General features: G+C 37.6%; 1 non-coding gene across 1 annotated transcript; it reads left to right on the top strand.

Annotated features, from left to right (window-relative positions):
• Positions 1 to 1,747: 1,747 nt before the first annotated feature.
• LOC141722149 (small nucleolar RNA R71) lies at positions 1,748 to 1,854 on the top strand. Its single transcript, XR_012575177.1, has one exon. It is a non-coding gene; the product is annotated as a small nucleolar RNA R71 (small nucleolar RNA).
• The last annotated feature ends 17,136 nt before the right edge of the window (positions 1,855 to 18,990 follow it).

Below are 18,990 nucleotides of genomic sequence, written 5' to 3' on the forward strand. Positions count from 1 at the left end.
CTAAACTGGACTCACCCAAAAACTGTCAGAAATGGGATAGATGATCCCTGCATCCAGCCACTTGAGAATTTCCTTCTTCACCACTTCTTTCATGATCGGATTAAGCCGTCTCTGTTGCTCAACAGTAGGCTTGCTACCTTCCTATAACAGAATTTTATGCATGTAATAAGAAGGGTTGATTCCCTTGATATCTGTTATAGTCCATCAAATTGCTGACTTGAACTCTCTCAGAATTCTTAGGAGGTTTTCCTCATCACTACCTGAAAGGTCAGATGCAATAATCACAGGAAAAGTAGATGCATCACCAAAAAAGCATACCTTAAGTGTTCAGGAAATGGTTTAAGCTCAAGTGTAGGAGCTTCCTCAATAGATGGCTTGAGGCGCTTTGGAAATTTGTTTTGCTCCTCCATTCCAAGAGATTCAAAAGGCATATCCATCTTCCTCTTCCAGGGAGAAGCATTCAGATATTGCAACTACTCATCACCTTCATCATCTTCACTATCTGAATTCCCCAACGAGGTTTTTTCATATAAGTCATCTTTGGATCAAGTAAGTGCAACTTCTTGAAGATTGAAAAAGGAATCATATTGATACTGGCTCCCAAGTCACATAAGCATTTGTCAAATGACACTCTTCCAATGGTGCAAGGAATAGTGAAGCTTCTAGGATCTTTAAGTTTCGGAGGCAACTTCTGTTGCAGCACAACACTGCATTCCTCCGTGAGAGCAACAATCTCTAAGTCATCAAGCTTGACTTTTTGAGAAAGCATACCTTTCATAAACTTCACATAACTAGGCATCTGTTCAAGAGCTTCAGTGAAAGGTATGTTGATGTAAAGTTTCTTGAACACCTCCAGAAACTTCTCAAACTACTTACCCAGCTTTTTCTTCTGCAGCCTCTTTAGAAAGGGAGATGGAGGATAGATCTGCTTCTCCCCTGTATTACCTTTAGAATGAGTGTGTTCAATAGTAGTCTTCCTCGGTTCCACTTCTGCTTCCTTCTGCACTTCTTCTTCAGCTACATCTTCTTCATTAGAAACTTGAGAGTGTTCGGGATTTGCAACCTTCCCAGACCTCAATTTAATTGCCTTTACCTGCTCCTTAGCTTCCCTCTTTCTTGGTACTTCAGTGTCACTAGGGAGTGTTCCATGTTGATAATTTAGCAAGGCATTAGCAATTTGCTCAATTTGATTTTCCAAGGTCTTGATAGAAACTGCTTGGCTCTTGCACATGAGCCTCAACTCCACTAATTCAGATTTTTCATTAGACTGTTACAGCTGGAGTTGTTTCCTTGTTGCTGAAAACCAGGGGGGTTGTAATGCTTTGCTGGATACTGCTGATAAGGCTGCTGAACCGCATTCTGAGTGTTGCTCCAACTAAAGTTAGGATGACTGTGGTTGTTAGGATGATAGAAGGCTGGCACAAGCTGCTGCGACCTCTGAAGGTTTCTCACAAACTGAGCCGATTCACTAGAAATAGCACACTAGTGATCTGATTAACTCCATAATTAGCCAAAGAATCCACCTTCATCGTCAAAGCCTTAAGCTGCACAGCTGTAGCAGTAGCCAAAGAATCTAGAATTCTTGCTACCTTACCCTGAGTTAATCTCTGAGTAGGATTCTGGTATTCATTAGCAGCCATCAGTTCATTCATTTCATAAGCTTCATCATAACTTTTAGCCCACAAGCATGGGTCTAGAAGTAGCACCCAAACCATTATAGAAATAGTTAATTATCATCCAGTCAGGCATCCCATGGCGAGGACACTTTCTAAGCATCTCCTTATAACGATCCCAAGCCTCACATAAAGATTCTCCAGATTGCTGAGCAAATTGATTAAGTGCGTATCTGATCGCAGCAGTCTTCACCATAGGAAAGAATTTAGTTAAGAATTTTTGAGCAAGGTCCTCCCATTTGGTGATAGACCCTGGTGGCAGAAAATATAAGCATCAATTCTCTTTATCCCGCCGAGAGAATGGGAATAGCCTAAATGTGACGACTGAGAATTTTGCGACGTAATTAAGTGAATAAAGTGAGATTTATGTGAAGTGATTATAATTATGTGATTAAGTGTTGATTAATTGTCTTTACTATAAATTAGAATCTAGGAGCGTAAATAGAAGCTTCCAATTTAAAGAGTAAGCTTAGGAGTTAAGCTGTGTTGTCGGGCTGTCAGGTAGAACGGAACCCGTCCTAAAAAGGGGTTAAGATATTTAAAATGTGAACTATGTGTTATTATGTGAAATGAAATGTTTAAGAGTAGTATTGCGTCCTAGTGACGTGTCTGTCGATAATGATAATGAGAAGCGTAATTGAAACGCTGAGCGTCGGGCCGTCAGGCTGAACGTGACCCGGTACGCGTAGAAAAGAATAAAGATTAAATAAGGACAAATTTTATGATCAGACATGAGTTGTGATGTGTTCTTATGTGTGTTTGCTTGTCCATATGCATGATTACATGATATGTTGACATTTTTCTGGATTTAAGGGAATTATTTGATTTAAATAAAGTTTATTTAACCTTCGCACATTTTTATAAAATTATGTGAATAAGATAAAGGCATGAGATTTGTTCTGTTATCTTCGTATTAGTCCTAGAGACTTTCTAAAAATGATGGGCGGATTTAATTGGTGATCGTTGCATTTTAAATTGATTTTTGTGTGCTAAAATGCTATTATTAAAGAAACTTGTGAAAATCATGTAAAATCAACCGTTCACTGAAAAGATTATTATGAGTAACGGTTGAAAAGCTAATTTCGAGATCTACGTATTAAAATTGTCACTTGCAATAATTTTCGACTTTCCAAGAGAGATATACTTTATATTTGATTTTTATCTTATTTGAGTAAAAAGAAAGGATTAATCAAACACAAAAAGGGATTTAGTAGATTATTAAATACCCCTGGCCCTAATACAATATAAACACTCTTCCTCCCCCCTTTTCTTTCTTTCTTTCTCGTGAACATCCTCCCCCTCTCCCTCACTTTCTTTTCGTCTCTCTCGAACACAGTCTCTCTCTCTCGGCTCTCTCCCATCTCTCTTCTCTCTCTTGTATGCAACATCAAATATTCACCCAAACTCAAAGATATTACCACCTATAGCTTCTATTTTCGGTATACTTCTCAAATTCCACTTGCATGTAAGTGTTTATGTAAGTGTTTATGGTGACCATCTCTATGGTTGTGTTCGAGGAAATCAATTTCTTGATACATGATCATATGAGTAGATTCAAGAAGATTTTATGGTTTAAAACTCAAGAGGAGACCCATTACGGGAACTCTTAAGTTCGACCACCACCGGCCATGATCCAAGGAGAGCCGGTGGAATTTTAATGATGTGTTAATGTGATTTTGAGCCTTGCATGTTTTGGTTTCTTGAAAGTTCAAAATGGGTTTTGGTACTTCCTTTGAAATTTGAGTATATGATTGATAAATGGATTGCTTTGATTGTTTTAAAAGAATTTGGATGTGTGTAAATGATTTGATGCTTAGAAAATCAAATTTGAGGGTTGCCTGTTGAGGTTTTGGTTCGGCATTGTACTAATAAAAAGGGGAATTAGATTTGGTGGCTTGATCTTAGTGTAAACTAAGCTTAATTAGTGAAAAATGTGATTGCATGTTAGTTTTAAATAAGAACAAATAATGCATGTCATTGTTTGGTCCTTGAGATTGTGAATCATGATTTAGCCGAATGAAAAATGGGTCGAGAAGAGATTGATTTGATGATTAAGTGAATGCATGCATGTTGATTGGATAATTTGATTAAAGCTTGAGTTATTAGGTGATGTTTTGTTTTGTGATTCGAAAATTGTGATGAAATTGAGTAGAATGACTAAGTTAAGGTTTAAAACAAGTTGGAAATGTGATATAAAACTTTGCATGTCAAAATTGATCCTTGCATGTGTGATTTATTGAAAAACCCGAATGGGTCATATGGTTAAAAAGAGAATTAAGTGGATTTTTGTGGGAATATATGCTAATTATCTTAGTTACTAATAAGAACTTGGTTGCATGACTTTGATTGGATTATGCTTGTGTTCGAATTTGATAATTAAAAGAGGGTGTTGAATTTCGATTCTTAAAAAGAATATGATTCGGTTTTTGGACTAAAAGAATGAAGCGTAATTGCGAAAAAGACCCTTGTAATATGCATACCAAAGAGGTTTATTGTGTTTGATTATATGAGATTGAAATTGAGTATACGTGGTTGTGTTTTATGTGTATAGCCGAATGGAATATAAGTAGAAAAGTGAATGATTTGGTTCCAATACCTTGCTAAGTGATTGCATGTGAAATTCTAGGAGATATGTGATTTATTTGTGGTCGTTGTGGTTCGAATTAAGGAATCAAAGAAAAGGAAATTAAGTTGTTTGTTATTAAAGAACTATGAGTGACAGTTATAGTCGCAAAAGATTTAGTTGAGAATAAATCATGTACTCGTAAGAGCTATACTAGTGTGATTTGAAGAATAGTAAACTAGTATGAGTCGATCGATGAGAATATAAAGATGTAAAGGCTTCGAGAAAGGAATGTGTTATGTGCTATGTGCTTATGTGTATAAGCTATACTCGTATATTTGAGTCAAGAGTATAATCGAGCTATCATATTGAGTGATCATTCCGCGAACGAGAGTTGAGAAACTGATTAAGGTTTTGGTTGTTATTGTAGATTCGGAGTGTGAGGGCATTCGGGCTAGGAAAGGAAAGGGTATACTAGGTGGCAGTAGTTCAACCTTCAGGAAAGCGAATTCAGGAAAATAACTCTTATTACTTGTGAAAATGGTTATAGAGAGGTTATTGTTCATACCATGTAGAGTATGAAACTGTTTAAATAATGAACCCTTGTTAATGATTTGAGATACCCCGTCCTTGATCTTGTTAAACTGTTATTGATAAGTTTATTGATTCAACCCTTTGGTAACCTGTCTTTTCTGTTCAAGTCATTTGTTAAGCCATGAACTGTTATAAACCCTATAATTACCTTTATGAACCCCTTGTAATGATACCATATTCCTTGATCACCTTATTTCCTACTGATCCTTGAAACATATATTGATTCTACTAACTTAAGTACCTTGATATCATTGATTCAAAATCCCTAGAATTGCTCCTTGCTTGTCCTTGATTCATTTCCTTAACTTTGATTTCTTGAAATTTGATTTAAGAATGAGTTTCGACTCGAAAGAGTCCGAATGATTTCATATTCTTGGTAATGATAAAATGAATTTAGAAAACCTACTTTTTTCCAACTCAAGGTTTTCCAAATGAATTCCTGATGGATTGGATGAGACGTAAGAGGCTAGTGGGACTAGTCTAGTCATTGTAAGAGGCTAGCGGGGCTAGTCCAGTTTAAGGATGAAATTATGCCGATTGGTACCTTAAAGACCAGATGGAGGTCGGTATGGGCTGATCACCCGTATTATAATGAAATGAAAGATAAAGTGATCCAATCAAGGGTTCTATAGTGATTATTTAAAATGGAACTGAAACTTCCTGTTCAGTAATTGATTCTTTGAAAATGAAAAATGGTTTATATTGTTCTGAAAAGAGTTGATTGTGATATTGTGAAGCTTAAAGCTCGTGAACCCTGATACTAATCTGTTGATCATATATTTGATTCCATATAATGAAAATATTGTCGCTTTCCTTTCTGAAAGATCTATTTTGATCCTTTAATGATTTGTGATAAATGTCGGCTTTCACCCTGCTTTGAGCCTTGTTCCGTGAAAGCCCCACATTTTTCCTTCATAACCCTTTCTTAACTCGAAAGATGGAAATATGTCACCTAGAACAAAAAAAGTAGAATGCCCTGAGTTTGGTAAAGTAAATTGTGGATTTCATGTCATAGAACTGCTTTATAATTACTTGCTGAGTTTTATACTCATATGTTTTGTTTTAATCTATCCATGGCAGTTAAGCAAGAAGATGGCCAGGCTTAGGCGCACTGCTCGTAAGAGCGTACCTGGTGGTCCCTACCGTGTTGAGGGCTTCCGGTTGCCAGAGCAGGTAGTGGTGTTTTTGAGTGAGAAAGTGCTTATCCAGAAGGTTGTAAAGATACAATGGGTTATCTGTCGGTTCCAAGCTGGAATCGATTATGTATATTTTATAATATTTTGAGGTTGTAAGTTATATTTTATGATGGGTAGTTGTAATCTTGTCTCATACTTTATCCTGTTTGATCCTGTTAGTAGTTAATCGGGGTTAATGCTTAATTCATTATTAGATTAAAGGCGTGTGGGTCCTCATTTCCTAACCCAGAGATTGAGGGCGTCACAAGTTGGTATCAGAGCTACAAGATCTAGTCCTTGAGACCAGTTATGATTAAAAAAGGGTATTTTGGGTAAATTTATATCGCGAGAGAGTTCGACTCATATAGAGTTGAGTTAGACTATTAGGTAAAGTTAAGCGAACCGTTTAACAGATAAGCGGTCATTAGCTGAGTAATTAAGGGTTAATCAAAGAAGTTAGGGGATGATGATGTCATCACACCAACAAGAAGAAGACAAGTGTAACAAGATGACCTAAGCTTGATGACATAAGCATGATAAAGTGGGAAAGATTGGTTGGTTGATTGTGAGCCACACATTTTTCACCATGGTAAAAAGCAATTAACCAACAAAAGGAAGCAACCAACCAACAAATATCATAACACAAATACAAATTGAAAGTTGACTTTCCATTTTCAAGAAGGAAGCTCTCGGCTTCTTCATCCTTTCAAAGAAATGAAAATCAAAAACCAAGATCCAAACATTATTAAATTGTGAGGTAATTATCCAAGGTCCCTTATACTTAGATATAGCTATCCTATGAATATAAGCTTCCATTTCCTTTACAATCTCTTTCAATAAATCATGGAAGAAGAGGGTGAATAGTGTTTTCAATAACTTGAAACTTTTGATCTTGTGTTTTTGTTTAGATATAGCTTTTGTAAGGATTTTCAAAGGTTGTTTCAAGCTCCTTAGTTACTTCTACTCACCAAGGAAGGTATAATCTCATAACCTAGCCTTACTTTTGAATGTTTAGAGCTTGTTATATTTGGTATAGTTCATGAAAAGCATGATTCATGTATATTTAGAGTTTGGTTGGATTTGTAATGAGTTTGAGTTGTAAATCTTGGATTATTGGTTAATGAACTTAAGTATAGCTTTTAATTCATGTTTGGGGGTAGTATAAATTGGAAAATCTTGAGATGTTGGGACTGATGTAGTGAAGTTTGGATGGAGTTTGGTTGTATTGTTGATTGTGGGTTGATTTGTGGATTGATTGGAGTAGTTTAAAATTTGGTAATCGCGTAAACATAGCCATCGTAATGCCCGATTTACCTTAGACTATTTTTATTCTTAACTTCAGTACCCGTGAACTCACTGTTAGATTCTAACCATTGCCATAATTAGATAGTTCATGTTACGAGCTTCATTTTGATATTTGTTTCGCTTGAATCCGAGGTACGGTTTAGGAGAAACGCCATTTTAAGTAACGGCATATCGCGAACGAACCATTACCCCTCACCTTACTTTGAAACCTTGGTTAAGCCCCTAAAATGACTAATTGGAGTATGAAACAATTATGTAAAGTGGATTAGGCAGTTGGTAGGGTACTTGCGAAAGAATCGCCTTAAAATTATTAATGGTTAATTTATTAAAAATGGTGGAGTCGAGGGTACTCGAGCGACTTAAGTTAATCGTTCAGCGCAAAAGCGAACGTTAGAGTCTAATTGGTTAAAGTCTAGATTCTTAAGCGACTTTGGTTTAATTCCAACTTATATGTTGTTTATAGGTTACCAGACTCGCCCCAGGCCTTTTACCACCCCTAGTCGCTCAGGCAAGTTTTCTACTCGTTATACTGTTGTTGTGATGTATATATGTATATGCATTGTCTTGTGATAAGTGCATGATTGTTATTAGAAAATCTTGCGATATATTGGAGCATGCCGATATGGTATATATGCATGCCTATTTCGTAATCTTGATATCTAATTGTTGATTCAAATGCTTATAAGTTACATAATACCTATGCTAGAGATAAGCAGTAGTTGCGTATACCCTTAGTATAGGGGACCCAAAGGTGAACATTTTCTAAACCGGGAGTCGATGTTCCCGAGTATAATATATATATTCATATATATATATAGATATAGTTTTCAAAACTATTAATTGAATAAGGTTTATTCGATAACTTTATTTTATTTAATGAATATTATTTTGAATATTCATTCGAGGACTTATGACTCCGTTTATTTTATTTAATGAATATTATTTTGAATATTCATTCGAGGGCTTATGACTCCACTTCTTTTATTAAATAATATTCTTTAATTTATTAAAGAATAATGTTTCGATAATCAAACTTATTTTCAATTATTCAAATAAAGATCGTACTTTCATATAAGTATATCTTTGGTTATTTATTATTCATTTCAATTATGAGTTCTAAAACTTCTACTTCGATTATTTTATAAAGATCATCCTTTATGGGAATATTATTTAAATAATAATATTCAGATAATTTCTAACATATCGAGACTGATTTATTTTATTAAATTAGCATTACTCCAAACATTCTTAAAAATGTTTTCGAGTCTTCAAAATGATTTTTAAAAGTTAGAGCGGATCCCAAAACTCATTTTTAGATTTAAGATCTTCCTTTCGAATGGGATTTAAATACTTGGTCAAAATATGAGGGATCCGGCTCTGTGGTGTATTTTATATTCGCAACGAGGTTGCTGTTTTGAGAAAACATTTGGATTACTTGCCCAACGTTCGGGAAGTAAGTCCATCTATTTGAGTCGGCATAAGCAACATGGGCTCAGTGGGCGTCCATGAAAGTGTATGTGGCTCAGTGGGAGTCCATCAATACGTAAGTGGCTGAGTGGGAGTCCAGCATAGGTCCTAATGCGGCCAGGGTGATGACCAGTGGGGAATTCGTCCATCTACTAGTAGAAAAGATTACGTATTGGTATCTTTGCCTGATCAGCAAGATATCGGGTTTATGCCAAAATTCTTTTCTTTCCAAATTCATTGGATAGTGCAACTCTGTTCATACTTTACATGACAGAGGTTTTCAGGAAATGTAAGAGATATATATATATATATATGGATATATATATATATATCGGGACTTAATGAAGTATCTCGTAACTTCATTTCATTCAATAATATTTCAAAGGTCGAATCTATTCAAGTCTTATGTTGTAGTCTCACCTATATGATAAACTTCGAAAACTTAGTTTACTTTAAACAGTGGTAGTTCAAGTAGATTTCTAAAATGGTATAAGTATAAGTGAAGAATTGGTAACTTCAACTTCCTTTAAGCTTATATCCAGTAAGTAATTACCTTACACTTGATAAAGGTTTCCAGTAAGTTATCCATTTAGATACTTGCATTATTGTTTACACTATATATTATCTTTCGAGCTGTAATGCTCACTCTTGCTTCATTTCTTCATCACACAACAACAGTTAGGAAAGATGGCCAGACTCAAGCAGACCCGGCGCTTTGTAGATCAGGCATTCTACTTTTGGGAATCAATTATGTATAATTATAACTTGTCGAAGATAATGGCAATTAACTGTAAACTTATCAAGTAATCATTTTGGGTTGTAATAACTTTTAAATTGTGGATTCAAGGTCTTGTACTTATTTCAATTTCATCTCTGAGACTATAACGTGTTGTGGTGTGTGTTAGTATGGGGTCACAGCATGAGGTTATTTATTATTAATTAAGTTAAGCGATATTGTGGAAAGAAAGATCGTGACGACCCGGATCTCCGACCCCAGATCTGGGGGTGTTACAGAAATGGTATCAGATCTATGCGTTATAAACCTCAGAGATGATGCGACAATATAATAATAAACTCATAAAGATAATAAGAACTCTTGCCATGTTCATGGTCGGACTACATAAAGTAGCGCTGACGGTTAAAACCCTTACGGGAATTCTTATAAGTATTATGAAAATAACTTAGCTCGTTTAATGTGTAGGCGCATGAGATAGAGGACCCAGAGATGTTCGAGTGTGAGCATGATGAGGCACTGCTAGATGCCAAGGATCAGGAGGAGCCTGAGATGGAGGAGGAGGACCCCTCAGAGGAGTCAGAGGCAGAGGTTATTGCGATTTCAGATGAGGATGACCCAAATGAGGTCCCAGTGGCTGACGGCTATGTTCAGGATGTTCTAAGGACTCAAGTGGCTATTGCTGAGGCCCGGCTGGATGTGGTCAGGAGAGAGTTAGATGCAGAGAGAGTTGGTAGGCGTGCACGAGCTCATGAGGCTAGAGCTACCATACCCCGATCCCTGAGGAGGGAGCTGACTGGGATAGAGCCCATGTTCCGTGCGAGACTCCGATCACTTCGGGGGGAAAGACATGGCAGGATATCTAGGAGGCAGGCTGATTACATTTTCCATCGTGCGATGGAGATAGTGTGGGAGTTGACTCGTTCCGGTGATTGATTCAGGACCAGTGATGTGGTAGTCTAGTCGTCTAGTTAGTTGAGGCCATAGTAAGAGCCAATTTTCCGGGATAGTTGACTTGTATATAATATCCCTTTCTCTAACTAGACAGATAGACTCATGTATTTCACTTTTGGGCAGATGACTGTAGCACTGTTGTACTTTTGACTAGATCGAGCTATGTATTTCTTGCATTATGTATATATTTGTTTCCTTTCAGTTCAGTTCTGTAAGTGACGAGATCACTGTTTTTATCATTATTTTTAATGCACTTCTTATTATAACTATCATAATATAATAGAATTGCGAGATACGTTCTCCCCATTATAGAAACTGTGCAAGGCACAATCTTGTGTATGACTGTGACCTAACATTGAATTTTCCAATATTTATCAGTATCATGCCGCCAAGAAGGATTGGAACTAGGGCGAACTCTGGATTTGAGGACCAGGGAAGCCATAACCAGGATGGTAGGAACGAAGAACACAGTGAAGAGGAAGATGAGGATTATCTTGAACATGATGACTCCCCGTATGAAGAGAAGGAGGAAACATTTAATGTTGAAGTATTTGAGATAGAGGCTGAAGAGGGAGAAACTGAGGTTGAGCAACAGGTACTAAACCCAGGCATGGATCCAGTTCATGCAACTACTAAGGCAGAACTTGGAACGTCAACCCAATCCACCCCCTCAAGGAAATAACAATGTTGTGGCAAACTCTTTCAGGGCTTTCAAGTCCCTTAAGCCCCCTGAGTTCCACGGATCAGCCGACCCTGTTGAGGCAAGGGCATGGCTAAAGGAAATGGAGAAATCCTTTGAGATTCTGAGTACCGATGAGGCACATAAGACTGTATTTTCTACCTACCTTTTGAAAGGAGAGGCCAACTACCGGTGGGAGCCCAAGAAAAATATGGAGACAGATGTTGTCATAACCTGGGAGAGGTTCAATCAATTGTTTTTGGGGAAATATTTCCCGAGGTTTATGGAGACGAGATGGAGCTCAAGTTCTTAGAGCTAAAGCAGAACAACTTATCTGTAGCAGAGTACGAAGCAAAATTTACTGAGTTATCAAGGTTTGTGCCGGAATTTGTGAGCACCGAGGGAAAGAAAGCTAGGAGGTTTCAGTGGGACTGAAACCGTGGATTCAGAATAGGGTGGCAATCTTTGAGCTTACAGATTATGCCACTCTGGTGCAAAAGGCAACAATTGCAGAAGCCGGAAGTAAACATATGCAGAAGGAAAGAGAGAAGAAGGGAATAAAGAGGAAAAGTATGAGCATGGGTGGAGGTTCCGCAGAAGGGAGCTTCCCAACTAGATTTAATCGAGGAGCAGTGTCCCTACCGGGAATGAGTACTGGGTTTAAGCGGCCCGTGAGTGTGAATGTGAGCCAGAGCAGCCAGAAGTCAAGTATGCCTTATTTTAACCAGTCTCGACCCCCATTGCCAGCCTGTAACACTTGTGGAAGGATGTATTCTGGGGAGTGTAAAGGAAAGCCAGTAACCTGCTTTAAGTGTGGTCGAGAGGGTCGCTATTCAACTAAGTGCCCTTCGTCAACCCTTGCCGTCATTCCAACCACCACTTGTCATCAATGTGGACGCCCGGGTCATTAGAAGAGGGAATGCCCAATGAATAAACCAGCAGCTTCAGGAGCAAATAGGGCTGCTTCTAATAAGCCACCTACTGCAAGGACTTTCAACATGACAGTTGAAGATGCTATGAAAGACTCAGATGTGATAGCAGGTACCCTTTCTCTAAATTCAGTCAGTGCAAAAGTTTTATTTGATTCGGGAGCAACTAAATCTTTTATATCAAGAAACTTGGCACATAAATTAAGACTAAAGGCTGAACCCTTGATAGAACCCTTACAAGTAGAAATAGCCAACCATGAAGTTATTCCTGTTAACCAGATCCACCTCGCCTGTGAGTTAGGCATAGGGGAACAATCTTTTAGTGTTGATCTGATTCGTTTTAAGTTAAGGGAATTTGATGTAATTTTGGGAATGGACTGGCTATCTAGCAATGATGCTCACATAGACTGTAAGGGGAAGAAAGTTAAGTTGAATATCCCAGGGAGGAAATGAGTCATATTCAAAGGGAAGAGGCAGACGCAGATATTGTTGACCATGGCCCAGGCCAATAAGATGCTACGAAAAGGAAAAGAGGCTTACTTAGCCTATGTGGTGGACACGTAGAAGGAGGTTCCCAACTTGCAAGACATTCCGGTAGTCAACGAATTTGAAGATGTATTCCCACAAGACCTTCCGGGACTACCACCCGATAGAGTGATTAAATTTTCTATTAAGTTGGCCCCAGGGACGGCGCCAATTTCAAAGGCACCATACCGGTTAGCCCCATTAGAAATGAAGGAATTGGCTACCCAATTATAAGAGCTTTTGGATAAGGGTATGATAAGACCCATTGTGTCTCCGTGGGGAGCACCAGTGTTATTTGTTAAGAAGAAAGATGGGAGCATGAGGCTGTGCATCGACTACCGAGAGTTGAACAAGCTAACAATAAACAACAGGTACCCGTTACCCAGAATAGACGATCTATTAGACCAGCTAAAGGATGCTGTTTTACTTTTCCAAGATTGACTTGAGAACTGGATATCACCAACTAAAGATTAAACCCGAAGATATTCCCAAGACTGCGTTCCGTACCAGGTATGGGAACTATGAGTTCTTGGTAATGTCCTTTGGATTAACCAACGCCCCAGCGGCTTTCATGGATTTAATGAATAGAGTATTCAAGAAATACTTGGACATGTGTGTGATAGTTTTTATCGATGATATTTTAATCTACTCAAGGACCGAGGTAGAACATGCAGAGCATTTGAGGATAGCTCTAGGAATACTCAGAGAAGAACAGTTGTTTGCCAAATTCTCAAAGTGTGAATTCTGGCGGAAGGAAGTACAGTTTTTAGGACATGTGATCAATAAGGAAGGAGTGTTGGTCGACCCTCCAAGATAGAGGCGGTCTCAAATTGGGAAAGGCCAACCACACCCACAGAGGTAAGGAGTTTCATAGGATTGGCCGGCTACTATCGTAGATTTGTACAGGATTTTGCAAAGATCGCAGCTCCTTTGACACGACTTACTCGTAAGACAGAGAAGTTTCAATGGACAGAAAAATGCGAGAACAGTTTTCAAGAATTGAAGAAAAGGTTGGTAACGGCCCCGGTGTTGGCATTGCCAGACGGAAAAGGAGATTTTGTGATATATAGTGACGCGTCGCACAAAGGATTAGGGTGTGTGCTTATGCAGCACGGTAAGGTGATTGCGTATACGTCGAGACAACTGAAGGAATACGAGATTAGATATCCTACTCTTGACCTTGAGCTCGCGGAAATAGTTTTTGCCTTAAAAATTTGGAGGCACTACTTATATGGAGAGAAGTGCGAGATTTTTACAGACCATAAGAGCCTCAAGTACATATTCACGCAGAAAGAGCTCAACATGTGTTAGAGAAGATGGTTAGAACTAATCAAGGATTATGATTGTGAGATTCTTTATCATCCAGGGAAAGCCAACGTGGTGGCTGATGCCCTTAGCAGGAAGGAAAGACTCAAAATGATAATGACTTCGGAGGAATTTATAAGGGATTTCGAGAAAATTGAAATAGAAGTAAAGGTAACCGGAACCGGAACTGAAAAGCTGTTTGAGATCTCGATGCAGCCAGAGATATTGGAAAATATTAGATTGTGCCAAGAAAAAGTAATGAATGAAGGCAGAGAGTCAATGATTGGAGAAGAGATCTATACTGAGAGAGATGATAAGGGGATAATGAGGTATTCCTACAGGATTTGGGTTCCGAATGTTCAAGAGCTTAAAGACGAGATTTTGGATGAAAGCCATAATTCAAGGTATTCCATTCACCCGGGAAGCACCAAGATGTATAGGGATTTGAAGGAGTATTACTGGTGGCCCAACATGAAGAGGGACGTGGCAGAATGGGTAAGCAAATGTTTGACTTGCCAAAGAGTAAAGGCAGAGCACCAGAGACCCAGTGGACTTTTACGAGCCCTGGAGATTCCCAAATGGAAATGGGAACCATTTGCTATGGATTTTGTTATAGGCTTACCAAGGAAGAAAGCCAATCATGATTCCATATGGGTAATTATAGACCGACTTACAAAGTCAGCTCACTTCTTTCCTATCAATGAGAGATACACAGTCGATAGACTGGTGGACATTTACCTTAAGGAAATAGTGACGCGTCATGGAGTCCCAGCATCCATTGTCTCAGACCGAGACCCCAGGTTCAACTCCAGATTTTGGAGGAGCTTTCAAGAATGTGCAGGAACCAAACTAAACATGAGTACCGCTTACCATCCCCAAACGGACGGGCAAAGTGAAAGAACCATCCAGACACTAGAGGATATGTTGAGAGTCTGTGCAATAGACTTTAAAGGGAGTCGGGATGATCACTTTTCATTGATTGAGTTTTCTTATAACAATAGCTTTCATGCCAGCATCGGAATGCCGCCTTATGAGGCCCAGTACAGAAGAAGGTGCCGATCTCCCTTATATTGGGATGAAGTGGGGGAGCGAAAGATGCTCGGACCCGAAGTGGTCCAAAGGACCAAAGACATGGTGGATCTTATCAGAGGACGGCTTGTAGCAGCCCAAGACCGAGAGAAGAAGTTTGTAGACCTAGCCCGAAAGGACAAAGAGTATGAAGTAGGGGACTTAGTAGTCTAAAAGTATCCCCTTGGAAGGGATTGATGAGGTTCGGAAAGAAAGGGAAACTAAGCCCAAGATACATTGGACCTTTTGAGATACTAAGACGGATTGGGAAGTTAGCTTATGAGCTAGCCTTACCCCCAAACCTACAACAAGTTCATAATGTGTTCGATGTGTCAAAGCTAAAGAAGTATCATCGGTATGCCAGACACATAGTGGAGTATGACCAGGTGGATATGCAACCAGACCTGACTTACGTAGAGAAACCAGTGAAGATTATGGATAAGAAGGAACAGGTGCTTTGGAACAAAGTGATCAAGCTAGTCAGAGTGCTATGGCAGAATCATAATGTGGAGGAATCAACTTGGGAACTAGAGAGCGCAATTCTAGAAAAGTACCCCCATTTGTTTTCTATCTGATTCCAGGACGGAATCCTTTTAAGGGGGGGAGACTGTAATAACCCCAAAAAATTTGGACTTTTTGTAACCCTTATGAATAGTGATTTTGCTGATTATGCTGAATAAGAAAACTTTTCATGCCACACTATGTAGGGGTTCTTTTATTGATATTCTGAGATCTTATTAGTACTCTATATGGTATATAAGTGTATGTAAAGATCGTTAGAATCCAAATTCGAACACTTTGATTTTTCCCGAAAACCCAATTGAGTATAAGGTAACATGATAAACAGGATTTAAATACAAGGATTTTAAGAGAGGATTATCAAAAGGAATATAAAATATTAAGAAAGGTTTAGGGGAAACCCAAGTAATAAGATCCCGGATATGATCCCTCGAACGATAAACGCGAACGAAAGTTAAGCGAACCGTTTAACAGATAAGCGGTCATTAGCCGAGTAATTAAGGGTTAATCAAAGAAGTTAGGGGATGATGATGTCATCACACCAACAAGAAGAAGACAAGTGTAACAAGATGACCTAAGCTTGATGACATAAGCATGACAAAGTGGGAAGGATTGGTTGGTTGATTGTGAGCCACACATTTTTCACCATTGTAAAAAGCAATTAACCAACAAAAGGAAGCAACCAACCAACAAATATCATAACACAAATACAAATTGAAATTTGACTTTCTATTTTCAAGAAGGAAGCTCTCGGCTTCTTCATCCTTTCAAAGAAGAGAAAATCAAAAACCATGATCCAGGCATTGTTAAATTGTGAGGTAATTATCCAAGGTCCCTTATACTTAGATATAACTATCCTATGAATCTAAGATTCCATTTCCTTTACAATCTCTTTCAATAAATCATGGAAGAAGAGGGTGAATAGTGTTTTCAAGAACTTGAAACTTTTGATCTTGTGTTTTTGTTTAGATATAGCTTTTGTAAGGATTTTCAAAGGTTGTTTCAAGCTCCTTAGTTACTTCTACTCACCAAGGAAGGTATAATCTCATAACCTAGCCTTACTTTTGAATGTTTAGAGCTTGTTATGTTTGGTATAGTTCATGAGAAGCATGATTCATGTATATTTAGAGTTTGGTTGGATATGTAATGAGTTTGAGTTGTAAATCTTGGATTATTGGTTAATGAACTTAAGTATAACTTTTAGTTCATGTTTGGGGGTAGTATAAATTGGAAAATCTTGAGATGTTGGGACTGATGTAGTGAAGTTTGGATGGAGTTTGGTTGTATTGTTGATTGTGGGTTGATTTGTGGATTGATTGGAGTAGTTTAAAATTTGGTAATCGCGTAAACATAGCCATCGTAATAACCGATTTACCTTAGACTGTTTTTGTTCTTAACTTCAGTACCCATAAAATCACTGTTAGATTTTAACCATTTCCATTTTTAGATAGTTCATGTTACGAGCTTCGTTTTGATATGTGCTTCGCTTGAATCCGATGTACGGTTTAGGAGAAACGACCGTTTTAAGTAACGGCATATCGCGAACGAACCATTACCCCTCACCTTACTTTGAAACCTTGGTTAAGCCCCTAAAATGACTAATTGGAGTATGAAACAATTATGTAAAGTGGATTAGGCAGTTGGTAGAGTACTCACGAAAGAATCGCCTTAAAATTCTTAATGGTTAATTTATCAAAAATGGTGGAGCCGAGGGTACTCGAGCGACTTAAGTTAATCATCAAGCGCAAAAGCGAACGTTAGAGTCTAATTGGTTAAAGTCTAGATTCTTAAGCGACTTTGGTTTAATTCCAACTTATATGTTGTTTATAGGTTACCAGACTCGCCCCAGGCCTTTTACAACCCCCAGTCGCTCAGGCAAGTTTTCTACCCGTTATACTGTTGTTGTGATGTATATATGTATATGCATTGTCTTTTGATAAGTGCATGATTGTTATTAGCAAATCTTGCGATATATTGGAGCATGCCGATATGGTATATATGCATGCCTATTTCGTAATCTTGATATCTAATTATTGATTCAAATGCTTATAAGTTGCATAATACGTATGCTAGAGATAAGCAGAAGTTGCGTATACCCTTAGTATAGGGGACCCAAAGGTGAACATTTTCTAAACCGGGAGTCGATGTTCCCGAGTATAATATATATATATATATATATATTCATATATATATATAGATATAGTTTTTAAAACTATTAATTGAATAAGGTTTATTCGATAAATTTATTTTACTTAATGAATAATATTTTGAATATTCATTCGAGGACTTATGACTCCGTTTATTTTATTTAATGAATATTATTTTGAATATTCATTCGAGGGCTTATGACTCCGCTTCTTTTATTAAATAATATTCTTTATTTTATTAAAGAATAATGTTTCGATAATCAAACTTATTTTCAATTATTCAAATAAAGATCGTACCTTCGTATAAGTATATCTTTGGTTATTTATTATTCATTTAAATTATGAGTTGTAAAACTTCTACTTCGATTATTTTATAAAGATTATCCTTTATGGGAATATTATTTAAATAATAATATTCAGATAATTTCTAACATATCGAGACTGATTTATTTTATTAAATCAGCATTACTCCAAAACATTTTTAAAAATGTTTTCGAGTCTTCAAAATGATTTTTAAAAGTTAGAGCGGATCCCAAAACTCATTTTTAGATTTAAGATCTTCCTTTCGAAGGTGATTTAAATACTCGCTCAAAATCTGAGGGATCCGGCTCTGTGTTGTATTTTATATTCGCAACGAGGTTGCTGTTTTGAGAAAACATTTTGATTACTTGACCAACGTTCGGGAAGTAAGTCCATCTATTTGAGTCGGCATAAGCAACATGGGCTCAGTGGGCGTCCATGAAAGTGTAAGTGGCTCAGTGGGAGTCCATCAATGCGTAAGTGGCTGAGTGGCAGTCCAGCATAGGTCCTAATGCGGCCAGGGTAATGACCAGTGAGGAATTCGTCCATCTACTAGTAGAAAAGGTTACTTATTGGTATCTTTGCCTGATCAGCAAGATATCGGGTTTATGCCAAAATTCTTTTCTTTCCAAATTCATTGGATATTGCAACTCTCTTCATACTTTATATGACAGAGGTTTTTAGGAAATGTAAGAGAGATATATATGGATATATATATATATATATATATCGGGACTTAATGAAGTATCTCGTAACTTCATTTCATTCAATAATATTTCAAAGGTCGAATCTATTCAAGTCTTATGTTGTAGTCCTACCTATATGATGAACTTCTAAAACTTAGTATACTTTGAACAGTGGTAGTTCAAGTAGATTTCTAAAATGGTATAAGTATAAGTGAAGTAATTGGTAACTTCATCTTCCTTTAAGCTTATATCCAGTAAATAATTACCTTACACTTGATAAAGGTTTCCAGTAAGTAATCCATTTAGATACTTGCATTATTGTTTACACTATATATTATCTTTCGAGCTGTAATGCTCACTCTTGCTTC

The sequence above is a fragment of the Apium graveolens genome, chromosome 4 (assembly GCF_009905375.1).
Source record: "Apium graveolens cultivar Ventura chromosome 4, ASM990537v1, whole genome shotgun sequence".
In the NCBI taxonomy this organism is placed as follows: Eukaryota; Viridiplantae; Streptophyta; class Magnoliopsida; order Apiales; family Apiaceae; genus Apium; species Apium graveolens.